This window comes from Lynx canadensis, chromosome B2 (assembly GCF_007474595.2).
Source record: "Lynx canadensis isolate LIC74 chromosome B2, mLynCan4.pri.v2, whole genome shotgun sequence".
NCBI classification, from domain to species: Eukaryota; Metazoa; Chordata; class Mammalia; order Carnivora; family Felidae; genus Lynx; species Lynx canadensis.
The window spans coordinates 77,777,762-77,796,769 of record NC_044307.1 but is presented as its reverse complement, the minus strand read 5'-3'; positions in this window follow the sequence as shown (position 1 = coordinate 77,796,769).

Sequence of the window (19,008 nt, the reverse complement as noted above, 5' to 3'; positions counted from 1 at the left end):
GAAAGCGGAAATTGGATGTTCCCACAGACCTATAACTTGTGTCTTGGGATAAAAAATGAAAGGGTGTGTCATAGGTAGGATGCCCCTGGGACAGAAGGATCTGAGTATTGGTCATGATTTTGGGGAAATGAAGCTTCAATATTGGAGGACAGATCTGAGTGACATATCCCAGCATCCCCTATAGCTCAGAACATCCACCTTCTTCCCTTGAACATTGCTGAGTTTCCCCACAGAGCCTTGAATATGAGTTGTGTCCTGGTGTCCACATTTGTCACTATGCAAACCACCCTAGGAATATGCTAATCTACACAGTTTGTCTAGAATATCAAAGAATCCAAACTTGTCGGCAAATGGTGATTGAAATTCTTTAATGGCTTTCTGTCTCTAATACCACACAATGTCTACCTCAATTACAGTCAACTCCAGGAGAGATAGAGGTATACTAATTTGGGGTATATGTAAATAAATGTAGAAGTAATATGATAGAGTGAAATGAATAAAGGGTGGTCAGGGTAGGCCCCTCTAAGAAGGCAAAACTTAAGATGAAAACTGAATGATAAGAGTCAGCCATGAAAATATCCTGGGAAGAGGGTTCTCCTTAGCAATAACAGCAAGTGCAAAGGCCCTGTAGCAGAAATATTTCATATTCTCCAAATGTTTTAATATTTCTCCTAGAAAAAAGGCAGGTATGGGTGAAGGTTCATGAGTTGGGGGAAAACAGTATGAAATGAGGTTAGAGATGCAAATGAAGAACATATTATCTATCCAACAATGATTCATTGAGTACCTATTATGTGCTAAGTACTGTTCTAAATTCTGGGATACATAACAAACAAGTAGAACCTTGTAGACTTTGGCAGAGAATTTGGATTTTATTCTAAGGTGACTGAAGGTCATTGAAAGATTTTAAGTGAGTGAGTGACATGGTCCAAATTACTTTCCAAGGAGATGATTTTCAAGTCTGAAGAACAGACTTGAAGAAGGGTGTCCAGCTAGGAAGAAATGCAGTAATCCATCAAAAAACTGTATCAGTTTTGGCTAAGGTTGTATAGTAAAGATGGAGACAAATAGATGGGTTTGAGATATATTCTAAAAGCAGAGCTGACAGGAATTGCTGATGAAAGAGACATAGAGGATGAGGGAAAGAAGACTCAAGGCTAACACCTACATTTTTGGTTAGAGCAGCCCGATGGATAGACAATGACATTATTTACTTAGAAAAAGATAAAAGAAGATTTGCAGACAAAAATCAAGAGTTCTTGATATTAACTTTGGCATCTTTATTACATGCCAAATAAATGGAAATGTCAGATCAGCAGTTTCATATGTGAATTTAGATTTTAGTGGAGACAGTTAAAGATACAAATTTTTATGTCATTGGCATATAGGTGGCATTTAAAACCAAAGTCTTGATGGGATCATTGTATTAGTGAATTCAGACTGCCATAACAAAATACCATAGGCTAAATGGCTTAAATAATAGGAATTTATTTTCTCACAGTTTTGAAGGCTGGATTTCCTAGATCAGAGTACTGGCAGTCAGATTCTGGTGAGGCCTCCCTTCCTGGCTTGCAGACAGCTGCTTTCTCACTGTCCTCATATGGTAGAATAAGAGAGAGAATGAGAGGGAAAAATCTCTTCATCTTTGTGAGGCCACATTCCTATCAGATTAGGCTCCATCCTTATAACCTCATTGAATCTTTTTGTTGTTGTTGTTGTTGTTCATAGCAGCTTTATTCACAATAGTCAAAAGGTGGAAACAACTCAAATGTTCACCCAATGAATGGATAAACAAAATTGGAATATCTACACAAAGGAATACTCTACAGCAATAAAAATGAAGTGCCCGTATTGCAGCAACATGAATGAATTTCAAATGCATTATGCTCAGTAAAAGAAGACAGACACAATGACCATATATGTGATTCCACTTATATAAAATGTCAAAAAACACAGATCTACAGAAGCAGAGAGCATATTTATTAACAGTTGCCTAGGGTTGGTGGCAGGAATGGGAAATAACTGTAAATGAGCATAAGGGACCTTACTGGAATGAGGAAAATGTTCCAAAACTGAATTATGGGGGTGGTTGCACAACTTTGTAAATTTAATAAAAATCATTCAATTGTACATGAAAGTTGTTTATCTGAAATAAATGTCTTCAGAATGGAGCAATGGGAAGTAAAGGACTTTGATGTCTGAGAGAAGGTAACAAATGAGATACCCCCCAATTCCGCCCTTCGTCTAGAGGATTTTCTGGCCTATAGGTGCAGAAAGGAGGAAACCAAACAGAGTATTACCTACCGAAGTCCCTATTCCAGATACAGCCACGTTTGTGACCACTTCAACATATGAACTTTAGGAGGGACACAGTTCAGTCCATAACAGTCACCTAAGAAAAGAATATGAGTAGAATAGAGACAAGGGCCCAAAATGAGCCCTTATAGGACATTCCAACATCGTAAAAGGAAGCCAGAAACAGATTGAGAAGCAACAGCTGATGAGATAGGAGGCAAGAAGGAGAGTGTCATGAGACAGAAACCAAGAGAACAAAAAAATGTTTGGGGAAAAGAAAGAAGTGCTATGTGGCATGCTTCTAAAAAATTTGCTCCAGGATAAGAACAACAACAACAAATGAACACTGAATGTGGCAAGATAAAGGTGATGTTGGCAAGATCCCCTTCAACAGGCAGAGGGATGGAAATCAGAGTATAGCAGGCAGAAGAGAGAACAGGAGGTTAGGGCAGGCAGAAGAGAGAACAGGAGGTTAGGACATGGAAACCGTGACTACTGACAAGTTTTCCCAGTGGGTTTGCTGTGAAGCAGAACAGAGAAATGGGCCAGTAGCTGTTAAGAGGTCATGGGGCCGGAAGGGAAAAAGCAAATGGCTTCTGACCCAGGACCAAAAGGCACAGTCCCAACATCGTAGTTTTGCTCTGTCTTTTGCTCTGCTTCGTTGGTAGACCTTCCTGAACAGCACTCTTCTCATCTGTATGGTGCCACAACCCTCTTCATTTTCCCTACTTTCCTAGTAGCACATCATAGTCATCAAAAGCCCAGACCCTAGATCCAGAATGTGAGTACTACTATTTGTGTAACTATGGACAAGTACTTATTCTCAATAAACCCCGATATAACTCACTACCCCTTGCTAATCCAATATACATACCTCCATCGTCAGGAAACCCTTAAAAAGAGGGAAAGTAAGCACAATTGTATCTACACATAAAAAAGTTACCCTCTCTGTGGCTTCTGATGCTCCATTTATTTGAAATGGGGTTGCTAACTATAGTAGTGCCTTCCGCACAGTTATTATAGAGATTAAATTAGCTAACAGAACCAAGTGATTAGAATAGCACATTGCAAGTGCTATAAAACTTTTTGTAAAAACAAATAAATTTACACTTTATAAGAAGATTCCTTAACACTGTTGGCTTAAAGTGGACACTTTAAGTAATGACTTCTTCATTCCTACTACATAATGAAACGCTCAAGTATCTAGTTATATGTAGGTGTGTCATGTCCATCACCAAGGTTTCCCAACCGTTTGCCTTCCCTTTTCCATTTATATCTTACAGCTCTCTAAGAGATTTGCATATGTGTAAATCTGTTACCTTTATTTAGAGCCTTAAAATAATAAACCAAAATAAAATCCTAGGTCATGTTTTTCCCATGTTAGTAATAAAGCCAAAGTTAAAAAACAGAAAAGAAGTATACCAATTCATATCTATGAGGAAATGATATTAACCCCAATGCATTAGCCTGAATGCATACTACTATGGTCTGAACTGTATCTCCTCAAAATTCATATGTTTAAGTCCTAAACTCGTTTCTCAGTATGTAACTATGCTTGGAAATAGGGTCTTTAAAGAGATAATTAAGGTAAAGTGAGGTCATAGGAATGGGCCTAGTCCAGTATGACTGATGTCCTTACACAAAGAGATTAGTACATAGGTACACATAGAGGGAAGGCCATGTGAAGACATAGGGGAGTCTCACTGTATGAGAGCAGTCAAATATTTTTAAATGTTTTATTAATGTTTATTTATTTTTGAGAGAGAGAGCATGAGTGGGGGAGGTGCAGAGAGAAAGGGAGACAAAGGATCCAAAGCAGGCTCTGGGCTCATAGCAGAAAGCCTGATGATGCAGGGCTCAAACTCACAAACCATGAGATCATGACCTGAGCCAAAGTCAGATCCTCAACTGACTGAGCCACCCAGGCACCCCAAGAGTAGCCAAATATTTTAAACAAAGTTATTCCCCAACCTTAGCACCTGTCTTTATCAGGAAACAACACCTAGGGCTAATAAACACAGTATTTTCAAAGTTCAGTGACTTAATCTCATACTTATATTGTATAAAGAACCAATAGTTAGTTTGCTGGGATTTTTATTCTCTGGAACCAAACACATATCCTGAGAAAACAAAAAACAAGCAAAAACAAAAAAACAAAAATAAAAACAAAAACACAGCCATGGGACACATTAGCTGGGTCAGGAGAACTTCTATAAAACCTAATTTCTAACCAAAAACATACTGTCAAGTTGTTCTCTATATTTTCAAAGAGCTTTTCTCCTGACACTCTGAATCTCTTAACAAATAATTTCCTGATTTACCTGGGAAATCATCCAGGGTTGACCCAAATGCAAGATTTGGACCTTTTCCCTGTATGTCAAACCCTCAAGCTAAACTCGTCAATGTTTTCAGGCCTGTAAATACACAGTGACAGTGCTGTAGATAAAGATACTTTAGAGTGGGGTTGATAGCCTTGACTTCCTCAGCTCAGGAAGAAGATTAAAAATGACTTTTTGCTTACTTATAATTTGTAAGGATAGAATTCCCCAAGGTCTCTCTCAGCACAGGTAACAGACCTTGATTTATTCAAGTGAGCTATGATATAAACAGAACAAAGAATGAGCTCACTTTGTCTGAGAGTATTCGTGCCATGGTGATAAGGCAAAACACTTTGAGGGAACTAGATACTGGAAATTATTTCATAATGACTCTAAGGTGAAACCATTTACAGGCAAAGTCTCTATCCTGAACTTAATGGTGGAGTTGGAATAAAATGGAAAATAATCTAATTAAATTATAAAGCCTTATTAAAATTACTCTGTTCTTGACTGATTTCCATAAGTGTCCACCTTTACATCAGGATTCAGTTGCAAAAAACAAAAATCCACATAAGTCAGTTTAAGAAAAAAGGGATTCAAAACTGAGCAATCAACAGCTTACATATCTCTGGGAAGGCTGAAGAAACAGACCTTAGATTGAACATTCACTCCTCAAGCCACACCATAGAACAGGTCCACCAAAGAGCTGCTACCTCTTCTATAGTCAGGAAGCATCTGGCTCCAAACCATATCCCAGTTGCCATCATCACAAAATCATGTCATCAAAAGATTCACTGCAACTACTGCCAGTTCCTGAATTAACTGTGCCCACTGTGATCCACAGATGCACAAAGGATGCCATGTCCTATGTTTTGACACCCACACAGCTGGTGGCTGGACACTGAGACCTCTGTTAAAACTACCTTGAGCCGGGGGGGGCGGGGGCTGGAGGGGGAAGAATCCTTCATAACTGAGTCTGGCAGTAGAAATACTAAAAGCATAAGGGAAGATGGAGCTTCCACCTCACTTCTGCCATCCAAATCCCATCTAACCAGCCAAACCCAAATAACATTCATTATAGTAAGTACAAGAGAGTCTCTGTAATGTAGCTTCTGGCTTTCCACTCTCTGCTGGTCAGGAGGCACATCAGAAAGAGGGTGGAATGGCTATTAAGCACCAATTTTCCATATTCATAATGACTCTTTTCTGGCTGAAACAGTTGTTAGAATTCTAAGGCAGGTGGTATAAGGCCCCATCTTGAAACATGGTCTCAGATCTGGAAGGGATTTTAATAACTACCAGTCCATCTCCTTCAGTTAACAAACTAAGAACCAGAGATCATGATAGTCTGCTTAATACCACACAGCTAATTAATTAGTGCAGAACCACAAAGAGAAACCATATTGTCTGACTCAGTCTAGTCCTCTTTTCATCCCCCTCCCCCAGGTCTACCTCAAGAGATAAGCAGCAAGGAGTATGGCAATAACATTTCAATGTCAGATTTGTCTATACATAAAATATGTGTAAACAATACACTGTGAAGGCAATCAGAAATACAACTTTCTCCAGGATTTACAGGGGATATTAAGTATTCATTTGACATATTTATTGTCTCCTGTATATCAGACACTGTATTAGGTTTGGAGAAATGATAGTGCCTACGACAGACATGAGCTATGTCCAGCAAAGAAAATAGGCAATTCAACAATAGTCAACGATAAAAGGGCAATGAATATAATGAAAGGAGAAGCAGAGAGAGCTATAGACAAATAAAACAGAAGAATTCACCTTGTTTAGGTTTGGGGGAAGACTTTCAGGGAGGGAAAGGATATATAGTTGAGATCTGCAGGGTAAGGAGGAGTTACACAGATGACAGGAGCTGGTAGGTAATAAAGGAAGAGGGAATGCCACCTATCATCTCCTTGAAGTAAAAGAAACTCAGAAACTGAGAGAAGCTCAGTACAGCTAAAACATAACTTGCAAAAGGGAAAATGGCAAGAGGATAGCTCAAAATCATCACAAGCAGACGGCAGAGATGCTTTTAAGCCGCACAGAACACTTCAAGCTTTATCCTAAGGCAGTGTTTCCCCAATTCCAGTCATTTATATTCCCAATTCATTATTTTTCCTTGTCCTTGTATTTGTTTTCTAGAGCTGCCTTAACAAAGTACCAAGCTGGGTGGCTTAAAACAACAGAAATGTATCCTCTTGTAGTTCTGGAGGTTACAAGTCAGAAAGTTGTTGGCAGGGCTATGGTCCCTCTGAAGGTTCTCATGAAGGATCCTTCTTTGACTATTCCTAGCATTTGGTGGCTGCTGTCAATTCCTGGCATTCCTGGGCTTGTAGATGCATCATTCCAATCTCTGCCTCCATTATCACATAGCATCCTTCCCGTGTATCTATTTCTCTTCACCTCTTCTTAGAAGGACACATTGGATTAAGTCCTATTGGATTAAATGCTCACTCTACTCCAGTAAGACCTCATCTTAACTAATGACATATGCAACAGCCCTATTTCCAAATGAAGTCATATTTTTGAGATTCTGAGAAGGACATGAATTTGGGGGACACTATCCAGCACAGTACAACCATCTGTCATTAGTCACTTAATACTTTTTTTTAATCAGCTCACTTTAAGTCAACTCCTAAGCATTAATAGCCATTAAATCATATATCTGAAAAATTGATGGTATATATTTCATACACAAAATAAAATTATGAAAACTAAAAAATCTCTGCCATGTACTAATATGATACCTGTACCAACCTCAGTTAAAACTGCCCAAAAGGAATGCTCAAGAGAAGCCCTTAAGATAAAGCCCTCAGCTGTCTTCACCTATGAACAAATACCGGAGAGTTACATAAGTTTGTCTTTGTAATGCATCCTATCACTGACTCCCAATCTTAGACATACTTTAAAGTCATTCCCAGGTCAATTAAATCAGATTTTCTGAGACTATGTTTAAAAGCTACCCAGGTATCTCAAATCCATAACCAGAATTAAGAATCAATAAAATTATGATTCCTTTTAGGAGGAGATTTTTTTACTAACTTTATATGATTGGCTTTAGTAGTGCCCTAAAGAAGAAATTAACAGGAATTAAAAGTTACTTGCTAACTGAGTATTTGCTGAGTATAATCCAAGTAGCTGAACTTTCTGCAGATAACAAAGAGTTAGCTAGACATTTAACTATTAGAGCTTATATTATCACAATAAAGGAGGCATATTCAATTTATCATCCTTATTTTTTAATGTATCCATCCACCTAGAGTTACACTCTAGGCACGTACAAGAATCCAGTTCATCTATTTCACTTCTAGATTACTACTATATGCCTAAAAGCTCTTGTGTGCATACAATATGCTGAGCACTCTTTTAAGAGCGATGCTTGTTTATTATCTAAGTATTAAGTATCGCAACAATCCTATGAGGTATTGCTTTTATTACCCTCATTTTACAAATAAGGAAACTGAGAGCATCAAGGTTAAATAACTTGCTCAGGATTGTACAGTTAATGCATACCAGAGCTGGCTTTCAAACCAAGGCAGTCTCACTAGAACTGAGTGTACATAAACTTTCTTTTTACTCTGCTTATCTACAAAGCCACCACTGCTCCTTCTGCTACCAGTTAAGAGGAATAGCAAACTAGATAGAATCAAAGTAGTCATTTGCTTTTGGGAACACCTATATTCCTGATGGAATTATAACTAATCCTACATTAACTTCATGGTAAACATCAATTGTTGATTTCTGTTCTGACAACAAAGATGGATATTTCCAATTATTTCCTGTATTCATTAGCATGCTTCCTAGATGAAAAATGTTTTAGATTTCTAGTAGAAAAGTTAATCATCTGAGAAGCCTAACCTGAAGTCTACAAACAAAAACATAATAGGCCAAATAATATGGACATATTAAATCTTAATTAAAAATGCAGAGTAGCATATTTCCTTGGCTCTTATAACCAAGCTAAATCAAAATACAGTTAAGAACAAATGAAGACAACAGAAAATAATAAATTCTAGCAATATAAGCCATTAAAAGGAGTAATGAATAAAGCTAATTCTTTGCACATACAGCAAAGCATTAACTGACAAAATCAAGCTTCTATCAAAATGGTGCAGGCACAGCTAAGTGCTGCAGGCCATTTGCATTGAGTCAGCTTCCCAATTAAAATGTTTCCAGCCCCTGGGAAATCACAGGTCATTCTACATATTTGGTCTTGGTTGCAATTGGCTGCTTTCTGTCTATCTTACATTTTTCTCCAAGATTCTTGCCAAGGTTAAAAAAAAAAAACAACAAAGCAACCCCTTTTGCACTTAAACCTCCTTCCACTGCCTAATTCATTCTTCCTTTGTTTTTTCATATCTCAAATACTTTATACAGAGGAGAGAAAGGAACCATGACAGTTGATAAAATAGTCCTGAACATAGGATGTCTACTCCAAAAAGCATGGAGGTGGAGAGACCAGTCTGGATAAACTTTGTGTAATATAAAACAGTGAAGACTTTTGGACTTGGAAAAAGTAGCCTTGAGAAACGGGCCCACAAGGTGCTAGATGATATTACCTTTGGTTAGAAGCAGAAATCTAGAAATCAACTGACCACACCCATTTTTTAATATGTGACTAACTAAACATGTATCCGTTTTACTCTACTATGTAGGTCCTACAGTAGAGCCACCTGGACTTGAATGCCAGTGTCACCACTTATGAAACATGTCACTTTGAACACTTTATGTATTCCTCAGCCTATCTCTCATCTGTAAATTAAGGATAATAAAGCTACTTACTGCATTGGTTAGTGTGAGAATGAATTGAGATTTAAAACACATTATGCACTGGCACATGGTAAGTACACAATAACTGTTAGTTTAATTCTTGGATGACAACAAACCAAAAGTCTTATCTCTTAGATGATTAATGTGTAAATGCCCTTCATCTTCATTATTCACAATGTTACGGAACCAGGCTGGAACGCTGGCAGAAAAACCAAGGCGGCACTCAGAGATCTTGGTGGATTGGAGATTTATTTTACACTGGTGGGCTCAGAGGAGAATGTTTCTCCAAAGGTCTGAGCCCGGAATGCAAGTGGGGAGGGTAATTTATAGCCAACAGCCTCCATATCTGTGGGGGTTTTCGTGTGCACAGCAAACAAAGGAAGGAGAAACCGGAGGAGGGGTCTCTAAGCTAGAGACCAGAGTTTGTTTTAGTCCAATCAGCCATCTTTGGTGTACTTTATCCACTTCTCCATCAACAATAATTTAAAGAGGTTCTTCCATACTGTTCCTGATGACCAACCAGGTTTAGAAATAACAAAATGCATTCTGCATCCTTGCACTGCTCTTTGTTGCATCTCTTTGGACATTTTAGCTCCCTGAATGGGTTGCTTCCCTCCTAAAACAAAAGAAGAAAACAAAACAACCAAACCCATATTGTGTGTTTGTTTTCTTTTTTTTTTTTTTTTACCTTTTTATTTTTTTTATTTTTTTTTTAATGAAATTTATTGACAAATTGGTTTCCATACAACACCCAGTGCTCATCCCAAAAGGTGCCCTCCTCAATACCCATCACCCACCCTCCCCTCCCTCCCACCCCCCATCAACCCTCAGTTTGTTCTCAGTTTTTAACAGTCTCTTATGCTTTGGCTCTCTCCCACTCTAACCTCTTTTTTTTTTTTTCCTTCCCCTCCCCCATGGGTTCCTGTTAAGTTTCTCAGGATCCACATAAGAGTGAAACCATATGGTATCTGTCTTTCTCTGTATGGCTTATTTCACTTAGCATTACACTCTCCAGTTCCATCCACGTTGCTACAAAGGGCCATATTTCATTTTTTCTCATTGCCACATAGTATTCCATTGTGTATATAAACCACAATTTCTTTATCCATTCATCAGTTGATGGACATTTAGGCTCTTTCCATAATTTGGCTATTGTTGAGAGTGCTGCTATGAACATTGGGGTACAAGTGCCCCTATGCATCAGTACTCCTGTATCCCTTGGATAAATTCCTAGCAGTGCTATTGCTGGGTCATAGGGTAGGTCTATTTTTAATTTTCTGAGGAACCTCCACACTGCTTTCCAGAGCGGCTGCACCAATTTGCATTCCCACCAACAGTGCAAGAGGGTTCCCGTTTCTCCACATCCTCTCCAGCATCTATAGTCTCCTGATTTGTTCATTTTGGCCACTCTGACTGGCGTGAGGTGATACCTGAGTGTGGTTTTGATTTGTATTTCCCTGATAAGGAGCGACGCTGAACATCTTTTCATGTGCCTGTTGGCCATCTGGATGTCTTCTTTAGAGAAGTGTCTATTCATGTTTTCTGCCCATTGCTTCACTGGGTTATTTGTTTTTCGGGTGTGGAGTTTGGTGAGCTCTTTATAGATTTTAGATACTAGCCCTTTGTCCGATATGTCATTTGCAAATATCTTTTCCCATTCCGTTGGTTGCCTTTTAGTTTTGTTGGTTGTTTCCTTTGCTGTGCAGAAGCTTTTTATCTTCATAAGGTCCCAGTAATTCACTTTTGCTTTTAATTCCCTTGCCTTTGGGGATGTGTCGAGTAAGAGATTGCTACGGCTGAGGTCAGAGAGGTCTTTTCCTGTTTTCTCCTCTAAGGTTTTGATGGTTTCCTGTCTCACATTTAGGTCCTTTATCCATTTTGAGTTTATTTTTGTAAATGGTGTGAGAAAGTGGTCTAGTTTCAACCTTCTGCATGTTGCTGTCCAGTTCTCCCAGCACCATTTGTTAAAGAGGCTGTCTTTTTTCCATTGGATGTTCTTTCCTGCTTTGTCAAAGATGAGTTGGCCATACGTTTGTGGGTCTAGTTCTGGGGTTTCTATTCTATTCCATTGGTCTGTGTGTCTGTTTTTGTGCCATTGTGAGTTTGTTTTCTAACAAAGTAGACAAAACAGTCTAAGTTTATGGTGATTGAGAAATGCCTTAAACAACTCTGACAAAACCATAGTGACAACCTAAATCTCAGGAGAAGCAACCGTTGGTGTCATGGCAACCTGACTGTTGTTCTCTCCCCTATTCCTAGTTACTGGTAGCCAAGGCAAAGATTTCCCATCAATGCATGAACTCTTTGCTCCCATGTTTCACACAGTCTGCCTCATTATTACACATAAAGATGGAACAATCACCAACCACCGATGTAACAAGAAACCAGAATGAAAAAAAAAAAAAGTCGGTATAATTATTCTCTGGTATGAGCAATAAGTCATTAGAAAGCACATGATTTTGTGACCTGCTATTTAACAGGTACATAGCCAAGAATAGAAGTGAAGCCTACTTACTTCTATTTCACACTAGTGAGTCATAGAATAATATGATCCAGAGCTAAAAGGGATCTTAGGGTTATCAATGGCTCTGTGATAATTCACCAAAATCAACTCACTGATTCACAAACACCAAAGCAACAAAAATATATTTGCAAATCTCTTGTAAAGAGCAGAAATGACCTTTTTGTTTAGAAAAAGTTATGGGACACTTTTACATATAAAAATAATTAAATACACTACACTACACAACAATACAATACAAACAAGGCACAGGATAATCTGTGAAAGCAAAGATTGAAAGAAAGAGAACAAAACACTACTGGGTGACAAAATAGGGAAATATGTGCTCACCATATCTCTGAGGATAAGCACCTATGTGTTCAGAAGAAATACCTTGGTGAGCCACTAAGTACTGAGGGTAAGAAGCCAGAGGAATCCTCAATCAATCAAAGAAAATTTCCTGATCTGCTATGAAAAATAAACGTAGAAGAGAAAAGAGGAAAAATAGAGAGGGAGAGTCAGGTGCCCTGAAGACAGAGTATTCAGAGAAAGTGAGAATTCCTACTAACAGGGAGGAGGCACTTTGGAAGATGAAAACTTCACATGAGGATATTTTAATGGAAATCCTGTGCATAGAAGAATATAACAGCTCCCCATAACCCCCCAAAAATTTCAATAAAGTATATTCAACCAAAAAAAATCACAAAAAGCTTCTCATAATTGGGAGTTTATCTAGAAATCAGTAAAGGGGCCACGTTCTGTGTCCTGCCTGGCCTACAGAGTCAATAGCTAAATGTAAAGTAGGGGGAATTTTTAATTTACACATGGAAAACTGGGAGGCAGAGGTTAGGTTGCCTGGAATCAGAGAAGAAGAGTAAGATTTGCAGAGAGAAAGTGGGAGAGAACCAATAAAAGTGAGAACTATCCATCATAGTTGGCCAAGGATCTTTTAGTGACAGTAATATTTAATACCCAATGTAGTGTTGTTTCTGTTTTGTGAATATGTCCCATTCAATTACTCCAAAACCTTCATTAACTTTAGGTTATAGAACTGTAGCTTACGTCTGATGTACATTCCTGCCAATAACAATTATAAAAACATAACTGTTTCGGACAAAATATGAAAGAAATTTCTGAAGCCACTGGAGAGCAACGAAAAGCAGGCAAGATAAGGAGATGTGAGCCTTGAAAGAGGGAAGAAAACTAATTCTGCTTACATTTAACAGACTTTTATTTACAGTGCTCTCTAATTGCCACTGACAGTACTTCCCAGGTGCACAGGAATGGAACCCAAACAGAAAAGAGAGGTCCCTAGGGAGTCAGAGGTCAATGTCTGGGGCTAGCAGAGTGGTGGAAAATTGGGTGGAAGAGGAATCCCAGAAAGAAGAGAGCTATAGAGGAGTCACAAAAACTTACAGAGGATAAAGTTCCAATGTCCTCAAGTTGTTACCTGACACCTGAAGTAACATGCAAAGAACAGGACTCCAAGGAATCCAGCAGAAAGCAGCAGCTGTGCAAGGATTAGAACTGACTAGAGATTTCAGTAGCTGCCTAGTAGCATCGGCACAGAAATTAAGATCAGGTCCTGCATTCCTACTAAAAGGTCAGAGGATCTACACTTTAGAATTAAAGGCCATATCTCAGAACTAAGGACTGAACCTTTAGACAAAAGACAAAACCAAAATAAAGCCAACCCAACAAAATTTAGAACCAAGGCTCCATAGGATCAGGGTAATCAACCAACCTTCTTCAGGAGATAATCAAGTTTCTACACTATCATCCACAATATTCAATATACAAAATAAATTAATAGACATGTGTAGAAGGACAATGTAACACAGTCAATAGAATGAGATGATTAGATAACCTGGATAGTGGAACTGACAGCCAAAGATTTTTAAATAACTTTATAAATATTTTTATTTGACAGAAAAAATGTATATGAGTGAATAATTTCAAAATAAATGTAGAGTTTTTTTTAAAATTAAAATTTAATTTAAAAATATGCAAAATGTTTTAAGTTATAGGATAATAGCAAATTAAATACTGAAAGAAAACCAGTGAGCCAATGAACTTGAAGAGAAGTCAATAGAATGAGAAAAAAAAAGGCTGAAGAAAATTTTGAGAAATGATTATCTTCAGTATTAAATTATGTACCCATAAAAATTGTATATTTTACAATTTTACAATTCTATTGTGGGAATAGAATAGAACATTTTTACAACCAGAAGATTTCAAAAACTAACCATCCACACACTTCAAAGCTACAGAAGACACTAGCCAATCGAAAGGAAGGTGTAAGTCCTAATACAGGAAGACAAGTGACAGAACTCTCTTGAGTATTTGATAACATTGGGGCAGAGAAAAGAGCTAAATCCTCATCTTTCTTGGTAGGTAAGCAATGAATAATGCCTGAAATGGAAAATTCACAAAGCAATAGTGCGAGTATGTGTTTTGGAGCTATGGATAGTACCAAAACAATGAGCCAAAAGAGTTTGAAGTAGTTGCCTCTGGAAGAAGAACTTTGGGTCAGGAAGGTGAAGCATTCAGAGATCTGCTCTGTTTCATAAGCACTGCAGAATACTTGACTCTTTAGACAATAAGCCTGTTTAAACTTGATTAAAATAAAAGCTAACCTTAAAAAAATGTTAAGAGATATGTAAAATCTGAATAAACAAAGAAGAGCAAAACTGGAACTTAATCATAAAGTAAAAAATGATTCTTCCAGTCAGAGAAAAAAAATTTCCATGTTACAAACCCAATATTAACAAGACCAAGAACAGCAGTTGGTACAGTTCCATGGGCGGGGCGGGGGGGGCGAATACTTTCTTTATCAGAAACCCTTCCACAAAACCTTTAAATCTGTTTTTCATGACTCAAAGTCTGGTTGACTTTCTATTTGACCACTTGATCCCCTTGCAAAGAGTATGTACACAGTAATATACTGACACTGACTCTTGCAAAATGATTTCTACAGACAATCAATGATTACAATCATTACAATAATTTCTAATGCCAATAATTGATAGCCTTATTCCAATACCTAAGCCTTTCACATGATTCAACTGATGCCAAAACTTTTTAATGTCATGCATTTGAAAAATAAAGAAGATACATCCATTGGGTGCCAAGCCAAAAGAAAAAACAAAACAAAACAAAAATATGGCAACTCCACCTCCATTCCTACTCCTCCCACCTTCATGGAAGATTGTCACAGGTCTGGACATATTTCCACTTGGAGCATGATATTAAAGTTTACTCCTGAACCATGGCTAAACTCCCCATTTTTCTCATCCTGGTGAGAATTAAAATAGCAGGGCTGAGTCAGAGTATAGTTCCATCAGGCTGGATATAAGGACCATAGCAGTAGCCCTAGTCTGTGTCAAGATTTCTAACTTGTGGAGTAAAACTCCCAACTTTTGTTCATTAAAACTGAGCTGTTTTTCACAGGTCTTCACACCTAAAACTACCTAAATAAAATGATGGGGATAATAAAAGGAGAATCATTCTCATTGATTTGCCTTTTCTAACATTAATGCAGAGAAAAAGGAGTTCTAAGTATAATTACTCAACTATCAAGGCAAACAACTTTAATAATTCAGGATAATTTTCTCTTGGGTCTGACTGAATAATACAAAGTTTGATGTTTGAGCATGCTTACAGTCTGAACCCCTAACATCGTATGTTAACTAACTAGAATTTAAATAAAAATTTGAAAAGAAAAAAGAAACAGTGTCTGGCTCATGGATGCCCAATAAACATTCACTTAAAAAGTTAAATAAAAAAATAAAAACACAAATAACTATTAAATAATGTCTTTGTCTCTAAAAAATAAAATAAACTTCCAATATTTGCTTTGTTTTTGCTTTTGAACAGTTGCTAAATCCTCTGCAGAGAGAAGTCTCCAAACATTAGCTGAATCCTGTCTTAATTTTTTCATCCCAACCCTAAAGAAAGACTATCACAAACAGAACTTTAAGAACTATTTACCACTATCATAGTGTTAAGGAGGGAAAAAAACCAATAGCAACCTCAAAACTACATTATATGTATTTGTTTAGAGGATGTTTTGTGGTCTGTTGGTTTGTTGTTGGATTTTTTGTTGTTTTTTTATTTGTTTGTTTGTTTGGGATTTTTTGGAGTTTGTGTTTTAGGGATTTTTTTCTTTTTTCTTTTCTTTTTTTTCCTTTGTGTATTTCTTTTACATTACATTTCCATCCTGCTAAATGGCAATAACCACTTACTGATTCAATTGCTCTAGGTCTCCAAACCACATATTGATCACTGTTTATTGCATTTGTTATATGAAAGCTTATCAATATAAATAGCTTTGTTTTACATTTTGTTTATTTGATTATTTCTATAGACTTTAAGTTTCTTATAAGACCGAATTTCACCTGACTTGAAAATAAGACCATGGAAATCTGGTTGTCCTTTTACTTGGCTTATGTAGTAGATATATCATATGAAGATTTAGAGAAGTTCAGCAAGACCTGGCTGTACTCGGAGAGTTTACAGTCTTACAGGAGGGCTAAATATAAAACCCCAAGGAGACAATAGCTTGCAGAATGGCTCCTGGACAAGCTTGAGGAATCAGGAAATATTTTAATGTAAATCTTTGCTTGACCATCAACTTGTTTAATGAGGAACTGAATGCCATGCATTATAAAAGAAAACAAATGGCAGTGGTCACCTGTCTCATTTGCCTTCCTCTTGTTCCGTGACAGGCAGTATATTTTCATTTTTTAGGCATTCTCTGCCAGGATAATTGGAGCTGATGACAAATGTAGTATTAATGACCCAATCTCTTTGGACCATGAGATGGATGCACTGGAGCTACTCTGCATCCTGTTTTTTCACTTAGTCTTCTTTGAGAATTCAGTCTTAAGGTATCAGATAAACTAGCAAAACATGCCCAGTAAAAGTCTATCCTACAGCTAGCACTCTGCCCTTTTACAATGCCACTTCCTTTCTCCTCTTATTCATTGAGGGCAGACTTTCTCTCCAAATTCAAAGTGTTTCATCAGAAAGAAAGGTTTAATATTTCCTTGGCTTATTTCTGCCTGAGACCTAGTCCAGGAAGTGAGGGTTATAACTGACTCAATTTCTTTATCTTACCTAGGGATTCAGAATATAACACTTAACAATCAATTTATTCTTACAGACAGGTTTCAGTGACCATACCGTGCTCAATATTTAACCCTAAACACAAACTTTACTTCTCTTCTCAAGGGAAATGATCATATCAACATTCTGTGAATTAGCCCTATACAAACTGCTTTAGGCTTTCCTTTTTCTCATCCTCCAAAATGAACCTTGCAATGAGAATTTTAAGAAATTTCTTGCTCACTATGACATTCACTATTGACTAAACTAAATAACCTAATGAATGGGTACCGGGGGTAATATAAAAACAACTTCTATTTGAATGCAGAACACATACAATTTTCAGTAGAATAACAAGTTTCTATTACTACTTGTTTAGTTACTGTTCTTAGTTTGGATTCCTTGGATACATATCAACTAATAGGAACGATGTGGGTTGTTTTTTTTTTTATGTATCCACTGGATAAATAATTAACTGCTCAGTAGTCAGAAAATTCTTATATGTTATTTTGCTCTGCAGAGAAATCTTCAACAGAAAAGGATTTTTAAAAGAAGAGAAAAGTTACCAGAGTGAATCTCCTATCCTAATAGAAGTTTGAGATAAATATGCAGAGGGTATTTTTGTTAACTATCCAACTCCTCAGTAAATGTGGTAAGAATATTCTCTGTAACATCACCTGCCTGAAGTAAGGGATCATTTGGCAGTTGGAAGAGGGAGTAGGGTTAGGCAGTAAACCAATCTAATCCAATCTGAGTGAGGGTAATCTAACCTGAGTGACAATTTGGAAGTGTCAAAGGATCATGGCAAGCATCTAGGCCTACTATTTACACGAGAACATATCGAGTCTTAACAGAGAAAGAGTAAAGAAGGTTTTGGGACTAGGAGTCAATACTAGGTAACTGATGTTAAAACACACAAAAAAGAGACAAGAAATGATGTGGCTCAGTCAGTTGAGCATCCAACTCTTGATTTCAGCTTAGGTCATGATCTCACCATTCATGAGATGGAGCCCTGCATCTGCACTATCAGGGCAGAGCCTACTTGGGATTCTTTCTCCCCCTCACTCTCTCTGCCCCAACCCCTGTATGCGTGCATGCACACACACACACACACACACACACACACACACTCTCTCTCTCTCTCAAAATAAATAAATAATCATTAGAAAGACAGACAGACAGAAAGAAAGAAAGAAAGAAAGAAAGAAAGAAAGAAAGAAAGAAAGAAAGAAAGGTTTCCCAGCCTCTTAAGGAGGAGGGTAATTGATAACTGTCCCTGAAAGAAAGAAAGAAAGAAAGAAAGAAAGAAAGAAAGAAAGAAAGAAATGATGTTTCCCAGCCTCTTAAGGAGGAGGATAATTGATAACTGTCCCTGAGTTGAGTTAAGAGAAAGTCAATGCACCTGGGCCTTTTCTTGGGTCACTGGTTCATAGTTGGTTAGGAAAAGTATTACGAGTTCCCTATTGAATGTTTCATATGTCCACAGTTGAGAATTTATCTCAATTTCTTCAAGGAAAAGGAATATAAAAACTGAAATACTCAAGTATATTGGAGAAGCTCAATAAATCATAACATTGGTTGGAAATAAATATTTCCTCAACTTTAAGAGCACCTCAAAATTGGTAAATTTAGTACAGGTTAATATTTTCACAAACTGGGAGCAGTAATAATGGTCACTGCTACAGGAAATCTACAATAGACCCTAACACTATATGTGAAATATTCAGGGACCCTCAAGAAGAAAGTGGACATAGAGTTAGGAGGGTAATATGAATTCCATAAAGAAATAAGTGGGGTCTTATATAAATCGTTATTTCTTTTTTTTTTTTTATTTTTGAGACAGAGAGAGACAGAGCATGAACGGGGGAGGGTCAGAGAGAGGGAGACACAGAACCTGAAACAGGCTCCAGGCTCTGAGCTGTCAGCACAGAGCCCGACGCGGGCTCGAACTCACGAACTGCCAGATCACGACCTGAGCCGTCGTCGGACGCTTAACCAACTGAGCCACCC